The sequence below is a fragment of the Nanorana parkeri genome, unplaced genomic scaffold, assembly GCF_000935625.1.
Source record: "Nanorana parkeri isolate BGI_ZX_2015 unplaced genomic scaffold, ASM93562v1 scaffold1941, whole genome shotgun sequence".
Lineage (NCBI taxonomy): Eukaryota > Metazoa > Chordata > Amphibia > Anura > Dicroglossidae > Nanorana > Nanorana parkeri.
In genome coordinates, this window is record NW_017308209.1 from 144443 (window position 1) to 155284 (window position 10842).

The window sequence follows — 10842 nt, forward strand, 5'->3', positions numbered from 1 at the left end:
TATTCAAGCACCCATTGAATAGAAAAAATATTTAAAGTAACTTAGGTCCGTCCCCACACCCTACTTGTTGTACAAAAATTTGTAATATTATGGAAAAACACTGCTAAAAATGTACAAATGTCCCTATTGGGTAATGCAAATGTCCTAGAAATTAAAAAAACTTGGAACTTTTGAAGATTAAAATGTAATCCTCATTTACATTACATTACTCATGTTCCGCAGCTTTTTTGGAACAATATTTTGAAATCTTTCCAAAAGCTACATGAAGATTGTAATCCATAAATTAAGACCATAATTTAGACCATCATTTATTTATTTTTTAGGATGTATGTATCAATATAATTACATTCTGCTTCTAACATTTATCCCGATAATACAACAACATGTATACCTTTCACTGCTCCTTAAAACTAACCTCAGAAGTATTTTTCTATAATAATCACAGAAGGCAAGGACAAAGGTCTGTGGTTGTTTTTTATTCAATCATTTTATGATTTCTGTAACATTTAAAAATGAGTTACCCTTGTAGAACATAAACATTAGATCATGACCCCCTTCTCAAAATTCCTGTGCCATGCTTTTCAATTATTTTTCCCTGTTGGAGTGTTTGTATATCAAAAAAAAGCCAAAAAACTTTTACAATAAAAATATATCTGATTGAAAACAAAGTAGTGTATTTAGTTCATGTTGTTATAGTCGATGAAGTTAGCTTTCGTACAACCTTTGCCCCTTTGGTTGTCCTCTATGTCATGTATCAGACAATTATAAAATCTCTTTTGCTCAATTGTGTCTTTTTTCTACATTGTGATATGAAATCTCCACTTAAGCTAAACATTTATTTTAACAACTATAACTGTAAATGAAAGCCATTTTTAATTTAAAGCTAAAACTCAGGCAGATATAAAAGTCACAACTGAGTGCAGCTCTGTAATTATTAATACATCTTTACTTTATTCTTTTTAATTCAAACAGTGTAAGTACCTTAATTTTTCTTGGTATAAGCCTCTTTCAGTTTCTTTACAGCGGAGATCATGGTGGCAGGGTTTAGTTATAAGGACCTGTTTAAGAGATCTAAGGCTCTTGCATGTTTAAAGGGATAAAAATGTGCTGCTTTTTGTTAATTACGTAATTGATCAAGCATTTACAATAAAGGCAGATTCTCAGACTTTGCAATCGGTTTCAATAAAGTGATGACAAGGCCTCCATCAAGCACAACAAAAAAGGAAAAAGACCTCCTAACCCTATGACTTCTGGAGTCCACAGTGTACAAAATGTTCAAAATATCTTCCACTTACTAATGTTTGGGACTACAACAGGACTGAAACTACAAATGAAACTACAATTATTTTTCACCAATACAGTAAACCCACTGCTACAATAATCGAAAGCAAACCATACCCATTCCTTCCTTGAAGTTCCCAATGTCACTTTTTACTAATTGTTTAAAACGTCAGGTTTTTATGCCATCTGTGTGCTCATTTGTGAGATTTCCCTTAACTACCTGTCCTGACAGGACAGGAAGTGAGACTGTTGTCACTGGACTAAGTCTCCCCATTTGAAGATTTCCCCTTTATTCAAACCTCTTCCCATGCTAGCTATAACTAACAAAAAAGGTTTTTGGCTTTAGATACACTAATTAGCAGCAGTGTTTTCACCCTGCCATGCACGCTACTTCAATTGGTCATTGGGCTTCCTATCTGATAGACTTTATAAGCAGTCCATTGACCAACTGTAGTCTTACCACACTGCTGTTAATTGCAAGGTAGTGGCTTAGCATTGCCTGCAACAGAAAGTGGTGATGGACAGGAGCCTGAGTATTATACACACCCATCACCTCTCAACTGTAGCTGCTGTTTCAGACAGTGATTAATAGGTGCTGGGTGGCACTATCATCAGTATGGCTCTGGCTTACACAGTGACGAAGCTAGAGTGTGCCTGTGAATGCAAGGCCTGAAAGCTGAGAGCTGTGGCTGCATCTATTTGTGATCCAAGCTTAATTATTTGTGTGATGATGGTTGTGTTGGCAGGGAGCAGTGTGAAGATGATGAACATGTGCTGGGAAGTCAATTCAAACTGAAGAAGGTGAGGGTGGTTAGATTCAGCTGTTAGATTCAGCTGAAGAAGGTAATGGACAGTGATGGTGGACAATGAAAGTCAGCTAAAAATGTATGGGCAGTAAATTTTGCCCAAGAGTTGAGAGGAGGTTAGGGTTTGACGCTACCATAGGTTCAAGGTGATTCCTGTGGGTTCGAAATATGTGATTCCAGTGAATTTATGTGCAGATTCACCCAGGAATTTTTTTAAATCCAAATGCACTGTATGATCTTTGATCTATGGCCAGTGGACATAGAAACACTAATAAAGGGTCTTTTGGAAAAGCCAGCACCCTAATTATAAAAAGTGATTAGAGCAGCCACAGTGTCAGTGTTTCGGAAGCTGCTGTAGGGAAAGGACAGGGAAAGCTGACAAACTGCATAAGGAGAAAATAGGGTCTATTAGGAATCTGTACTTTTATTTGGATTGCTAGATTTTTGGGCAATCAACCCTTTTGCTGTCTTTTCTATTATCATTGAGGGCTTTTTTTGTGTTTAGTTTCACATTTTAGGCAATAATGAGTTCTGTGGCCACTTTTCTGCGACAGGACTTTTCTTCTGGGAGTGGTATTTCGGGATTAAATTTTTTTGTGTGGGTATATTGGTTATTATTGTATGCTTTTGTTCTTTTTTTAGTTTGGATTAACATGGTCTTTTTCTAAGTTTGGGGTGCTTACAGCATAGCATTCACTTGTTACTGACATCTGTTCTTGGAGATGCCTTTTGTTTGCAGCACACCACTGCATAATTTAAAAGAAAAAAAAGTACAAGAACAGTGTGCAGCGAAATCGCCTCAAATTATGTCACTCACAGTCACCTCATCCCCTATTTGAATAGTAAATATAAAAGTTAGGCATACATTGTTCTGGCCTATTATGCCTAATTAAAACTGACCAGCTGCTGGCAAGATTTAAACTGTTGTATATTCGGCAGTATTTTAAATCTTGCAGTAAAACCTTTGCCTGTGCTCTTTGTCTCTAGTAAATTTAGGCCTAGCATTCTCATTCAAATTGTCCTGCTGCTGGACAATTTTGCAATGCTGCATCATTAAGTCTTTTTATACTTATAGTAAAATCCCTGCCTATGCTCATTGTTTCTAGTAAATTGGGAGTTGGTTTACTAAAGGCAAATGGGATGTCCTCTTTGCAAGGGAATTTTCACTTTGCAAGGGAGTTTTCCATTAGCTTAGTGAATGTGGTAAGAATGCACTCTGCAAAGAATACCCAATCGTGCAAGGGTAATTAAAAGAAAAACATGATTGGATGATGAAAGCCAGTTGAGCTTTAACTCATTTACTAAGCTAAGGGTTAACATTCCCTTGCCAAGTGATAATTTACTTGCAAAGTCAGCAGCCTATTTATCTTTGTCTTTAGTACATACCTTTAGTAAATACCTGCTGCTGTCCATTTTTACACTGCTGCTGTCCATTTTTACACTGCTGCATCATCTGCAGTCCCTTAATTCTTACTGAGAGCTTGATAGAAATTAGCCAGGACAGTTGTGCATCAGCGAGAACAGGGAAGCGTGAACTAATGGCCAATTTCTATCTGCCGGTCAAAGCAGTCCTACTACTGTTTGATAAAGAAGTGTCACAGTTAAAATTGCTTAAAAAAGGCCTGTCTTAAACTAAAATGATAGAGATTGGGAATCTATGTGAGACAGATACCAGGATAAAAACATTTCCACAGCAAAATGTGTCCTGCTAATATATTCTGTTGCTCTGGCTTCATAACACCACATAGAGCTTTAACCCTTTCTTTGCTAAGGCCTTTTTTGAGTTGGTTCGCACACATGTTACAATGCACATTTTAGGCCTGAAATTTACTTAAAACCCCCAGACATTATGGGGTCTATTCACGAAGCTGCCGAGGGCAGCCGAGTGAAAGACCGATCTGAAGTATCTGAAGTGAAGTGAGCTGAACACTGTTCGGCTATTCACTTCAGGCTGGTACGGCTGATTTCAGCCGTACATCGGCTGATTTCAGCCGTACATCGGCTGAAATCAGCCGTACATTGGCTTCCTTCGCGTGGCTTCGGGTCGGCCGAACATGCTGAGAAGTGCAGAAGGAGTTTGACTCAATAATAATGAACATGTGTAGTGTGATTGTCATTTTCGTACATAGGCACTCCTAATGTATGTTAACGATAATACACTCGCGCTCGTGGTTTTGGTAGCCTGTAAAAATTGTTTTTATTATTTTCACATTTATTTTATTTAATGTTATTTTTTAAACCTTTTTTTTACTTTACTTAATTGCTAATTGGTCCCGTAGAACGGGGAGGAGATTGGTGAACAGATGTTCGCTGGTCTCCTTCCCCGCTTCCCGCCGACACCCAACATATCGGTCCTGAGCCCGCAGTAGGGGCAGTGGAACCTGGGAAGCAAGGAGGGGGTGTCGGGCGGGAAGGGGGGGCGCACATCACCGCCAGAATTGCTTCCAGTGTGAGGCCTGGTCCACATCTGAATCTTCCAAGAACGTGCAGCGATTTGCGTGTTCTGAGAATCGCGCAGAAACGCGAAACACACCTGCGGTCCCATTAATTTCTAATGGAACCCCAAAGGCGGCCTGCAAATTGCGCTTTCTGCCGCGTTTCTGCGTGTGCGAACGTGCCTGGAAATTACCCCATTGAATCAATGGGCCATGCGGCCAACTTGGTGCGGGAGCACCTGCCCCGGGATTGTGCAGATGTAAACCAAGCCCAAAGCCGACAGTTTGGTTTACAAATGTAAACAGAGCCCCAGTGGCTATAGCTGCTGTCTGTTTAAAGGGGGCCCGCTGCCAGTGACATATAAGATACATTGCGGGCAGCGAAAGGGTTAAAGCATCCCCCAAGCATGTTATTTGAAGGAATTGTGTATTTTCAATGCTGCCATTGAAGCCACATAGAAAGGCACTCTCCCCGCTGTATAGTATTGATTAAAGATTTGCATTGTAATCCAAAATGGATGAACACCGCTCACATCCCACACACGGACTGCAGTATGGCTGCATAATCCTGCAGAATGGCTGTATCTCAGGTGCAGGTTTCCAAACATGCTGCTGTTTATGTTGAAAGTCCCACAAAAAGCTGCACTCCTCCAGAATTCTACCGTAGTAAAAACTTTAATTAATGGATCCAACAATACAGAAACACACTGACAATTTTCCCACATTAATCCAAAGTCTCTCGAGCGGTTCACCCCTTGGGCTTAGTCATAGAGACCTCTATGACTAAGCCCAAAGGGGGAAATGCGCGAGAGACTGTGGATCAATGTGAGGTTTGCAGAAAATCAAACAGGATTTGATAAACTCTCGGCAAATCAAACCTGGGCAGATGTACTCATCCCTAAAGAACAGGAGTAGTGTGAATGTCATATAGTACCTCTAGGAGCGTTAAAGGGTACCATGTCTACATCTTAACGTCACCTCCTACACCATTGTTTTGTGGATGGATGAAAGACGGGAGATAATTTATTTACTAAAATAGTGTAGACTGTTCATTTAGGAATGTAAATGTTAAGTTAGCTAGGGATACGCTGTGTTCCTTATAAATACCCAATCATGCGCAGGGGAACATTTAAAAAAAAAGGATTTTTACTTGTACATGATTGGATAATTGAAGTGAGCACATGTTCACATTGTTTACAAGGCAAAATGAAATTTACTTTGCAAATTACCAGTCTATATTCGTTTATTAATTTAACTTCAATTTTGAAAAAGATAGATAAATAGATAGATAGATAAAAAAAATTCTACACAATTTTGTCGTGTGCATTTGGAGACTGAATATTTCTGCATTGCAATTGTTCAATTGTTCTTTCAACACAGCAGTGGAAATGTAAGTAATAAACTATTACAAAGGCTCCCTCGTGTGGCTCAATGTTGAAACATTAACAGAAAAATTCATTCTATGCAATCATCAGCAGCAAAAGGACATATTAGATACTTTGTCCCAATATGTTAGTTAAGTCAGTTGACAACTGCTCTATTAAATAACGATCCTGAATTAGGGTCTAATTATTTTTGCTGAGGTCAGAGACTTTGTATACAATCAGATACGTAGCAGCTTGGTATTGAATATACACAAAAACACTGACGTTGCAGAAAGGTCTTTTTAGTTCACTTAGACTGAAATCAGATGTAAAACAGGCTTTTCTAACAGAGAAGTGTATCCAAAAATAAAATAGACATAAGTAGATAGCTTTTCTTATGTCCTATTCATTGCTGCGTTTTGTTGCAAAACTAATCTTTTGAATGTATGTGCAATGCAATCTATATGCTTTTGCATTTTTCATAGCATTTAGACATAGCAGATATATTGGTATGTCATAGAGGAGGGATATAATAGTCAAGGACAAGCACTGGTAATTTATGTCATGCATGAGAGACGTGGGAATGATGAAAATGACAGTAGGCGGTTAGTATGTAAGTGTTAAGCTTAAATGAGATTGCAGAATGAATGTAAGAGCACAGTTGCAATTATATTACCCCCAAGCGGCAAACCTGGGAAACTGAAGGTTTGTTAACGGTAAGTATTGTTTCTGGCAGGTAAGCACATCTAGACAAAAATTGTATATCATATTTTATACATTTTTAGCATGGTTCCTCATCATGTGACATCATGGCAGCCAATCATGGCGATCACTAGAAGTTTGTTTACAAAAAAACTGCAGCCTGCAGTTGGTACTGTGCCTCTCTCTCTGTGCACTTGCTGTGTACAGAGAAAGAGATACCATGTTAAGAAAACAGTATTACAGTATGTAAAAAAGTTAGAAAGTTTGATTTTGCACTGAAATGCATTTTTTCACATTTCTTTTTATTTGCCAGCTTATAATAAAATAAATTGCAGGGTCATTTAAAAAAAACACTATGTGCCATATAAAAGCATTATATGTTCTTAAAAACATGGTACACATAATTTAGGTAGGCAAATGAATCATATGTTTATTGTTAAGTTAACTGAAGCTGCTAAAATTGGTTTGCAAACCAATAAAAGGTTAAAAAAACACTCTTAACTGAAGGTAGAGCAACAAACAAACTTGCACCAAATGATCCACACAATAAACATATTAATAAAGAAATGCTCACACTCCCTTTCCCTCTCTAGTTTGTGTGTGATGTCAGGTTGAGAGGCCTAAAATGTCAGACTCGCAAAGAATCCAAATCTACTCAAAAGAATGTGCTTCTCTATAGCAAATAATCATTATAACCGGATTCATGAGTCTGCAGAGTGCCACAATTAAAATGTTACTAGTTATCTCTCGTTCTCATATACCAGTCTGTAATGCACCTAATCCATATCATATTAGGCAAAAACATATGTTATTGATATTATCCAGCTTCAAATTGTCACCCTTCCAAAGTAACATGGTCATATGACTAACTGCCCACCCTATTTAGCTCTCCCCACTCACCTGAATCATGGGGTTTTTCTGCCCCCAGGTTCCGTTCACAATTTGTATTTGTTATGGCTGTGGATGGCTCCTCCTGCAAAGCCATGTCATCCATTCACAAACATACCTCTGTGAAAGTCCATACCTCAGTATGGACAGGGGCTGGGAGGAAGAATCAGCAGGAGCCAGAGCATTGTATGTGCAATCCACTGATCACGGCTGCAATGCTTTGCAGAGTCAAATGCAATAATAAAAAACAATTCAATTTCATTCCTCTAATAACATGTATGTATTTATTATTTTTTGCAAAAGCTGGACTATGCCTTTAAATCAGCTGTTCTCTTATGAGCTGTAAACCCATAGTTGAGCTTCATAAATCATTTCCTGGCTACAAAAGAAACACTAGTCACTTGGTAAACCTGCAGACGCAGCTGTAATCCTGGCTCCCTTGTGTACTGAGGTTCATTTTGGATCCAATTCTCATCTTCTGCATTCCGGCTCCCTGGCATCCTCAATCTCATTCTTGGAGCATTTGCTTATATTTCCTGCATTGCATACTTCCTTAGAGCGGCCATAGAATGTGCATGATCTTCCACCCATGCAGAGGGGGTCTGCCCATCCCTCCATAATAGATGAAAACACAGCACTTCTCCTTGCACAATAAAAATACTTTTATTAAGACCTTGTTAAACATTATGTGGTCTATTCACGAAGCTACCAAAGGATCTAGCCGTAGCTTCGGCTGATCCTTCGGGTAGCTTCGGCCCCAGGACCCCTTCGGTTCAGGGCTGCTGTACGGGCTATTCACTATAGCCCGCACAGCCCCCGAATTTGGCCAAGGGGCTCAGTCGAGCCGAAGGCTTATGCTTCGGCTCGACTGAGCCCAGGGGTAATTCGAAGCTGGCCGAACGGCTGGACTGAGCCAGCGTCATCTCACGGCTGGCTCCGGCCACTTGCAGAGAGATCAGCGTCCCTGGTTACCATGTAACCAGGGACGCCTTCTGTCATTACACCGCGGCTCCTCAGTACACTGAGAACCCGGCGGAGCTGCTGTAAAATCACAGCAGTTCTGACGGGTTCTCAGTGTGTAATGGCACACGGGCATCCCTGGTTACCAGATAACCAGGGGCGCCCATGCGTCATTACGACGAGAGCTTAGGAGAGACGGCAGTGATATGAAAGCCGACTCTTCTAAGCTCTCATCCTAATGACAGACCCTGTTCTGTCATTAGGATGAGAGCTTAGCAGAGTCGGCTTTCATATCCCGCCAGCTCTGACAAGCTCTAATTCTAATGACAGCTGGTCCCGGCCAATTGAAAACAGTTGGGCGGAGCTAGCTGTTACTGCTGGCTCCGCCCAATCATTTTCTATTTTGTTTTTTTCTACTTTTTAAACTGTTTTTCTATTCTGCTCGGTACCACAGAGGTACAGAGCAGAATAGCCGAGCCGAATGCCGCACAGAGGCATTCGGCTATTCACTCACTGCATCTATGAGAATAGGCCAGATCCAGATGTTGGATCGGCTGAATCGAACTCCTTCTGCAATTTCGAGTGGGCCGAATATGCTGAGCATGTTTGGCCGACCCGAAGCCACCCGATGTATGGCTGATTTCAGCCAATATACGGCTGAAATCATCCGTACAATCCTGAAGTGAATAGCCGAACAGTGTTTGGCTCACTTCACTTCGGGTCGGTTGTTCACTCAGCTGCCTACGGCAGCTTTGTGAATAGACTCCTATAAGTATTTAGTCTACATGTATGTAGGTTTACAGTGCTCCAGTGCTTAGTCTAGGAACATTCAAGTTCCCTCCACTGCTGCCCAGTCAGCAGCAGCTAGGTAATTCCCCACCAGCTACTGCATGTAAGCAAAGGGGTGTGATGCTGTCACATTATTGACCTTATTTGGCCATATAGCTATATTTGGTAAATTATATTGACCTATTTGACTAATATGCCTAGCTAAATTTTAAGCTTTCATTTTTTTCCAAAACATTTTGTTAATATATTTTTTACTGTAATACAAGTGTTACATAACATGTCAGAGTTAGTGAAGTTGATTTATTAAAGGCAAATAGTCTGTTCACTTGGCCAGGTTTTGCATTTTGCATTCAGGTAATTTCCCCTTTAGCTTAATATATGTGGTGAAAATTCACTTTGCAAAGAATACCCAATCACAAGCAAAGAAAAAAACCCAATAGTTTTGCTTGCACATGATTGGATAATGGAAGTCAACAGAGCTAAATCGGGGTGGATTTGTCTTTAGTAAAGAAACCCCAGTGCCTCTTTATTGGTTTTGGTGCTGTGGAGCAGGAGGTAGGAAACTTTAGTTGGGGTTGAAAATATAAAGGGCCTCTAGGTAGCTTTTTACTTTTTCTGTTAGATACCAGGGGTATCTCAGATTTTAAAATGTTATATCTAGACATGAGCACTATCAGTGGAGAATTTTGTCTGTAAGTTTGTCCTTATTTAATTCTGCTTCAAGTCTTTCTTTCCATATTAGTGCTTTGATGTCTTGTATAATTTTTATTACAAACTGACATATAGCCAAATTGTAGCATACAGACATTCCTCGGTTACCGACTTACCTGCTTTGCGACCACTCGCACTTACGGCGGACCGCCGATCGACCTCCGACCTCGCGCGTCAGCATCAGTGTGACACAATGTCCTCCGATCTTCACTGCGGGTCCCGGTAAGTATTTTCATTGCCCGATGCACAGTACACTGTTCGGTACTGTACATCTGCAACGATATACAGTACTGTACTAATGCAGTACAGTACTGTATAGAGTTCCTCACTTAACGACCAATTTGTTTACCGACCTGGTCGTAGGAATAGAACTCGGTCGTTAAGTGAGGAATACCTGTATATAATAAAATTATACATAAAACAGAAGTCATCAACTTGCGCAACTAGATCGATTGTTTATGACTGCATATTGATAGTGTCAAAGGAGCTCCAGTTAAACTGGTAATTAATCCAGAGAAGATGTATGCACTGATCCTGCAGCCTGGTTAATTGGCTAGGGAAACATCCATGTAACAGCACTGTGAAGAAAACATAAAAAAACGGTGCACAGATCTAAGTGCAGTATAAAGTGACTGTTTAATAAAGGTTAAAAGTAATGCACGTACAGGATATTAAAAAACATCTCACCTGTCACGCATCAGATGAAAGTCCGATCTCAGCTGCCGGTCCAAGTCCAGAAAGATTGCAGAACGCCTGTACTGGAAGACACAGACCTGATCCAGTGGCTGAGCACTGATGTGGCTGGTTCTCCTCAAAGCAGGGTCACAGCTGCTGAGTACTTCAGGTGTTGCTAGGCAATGCGTTTCAGAGGTTCACCTCCTTTGTCAAGCCTCAAAGGCTTGACAA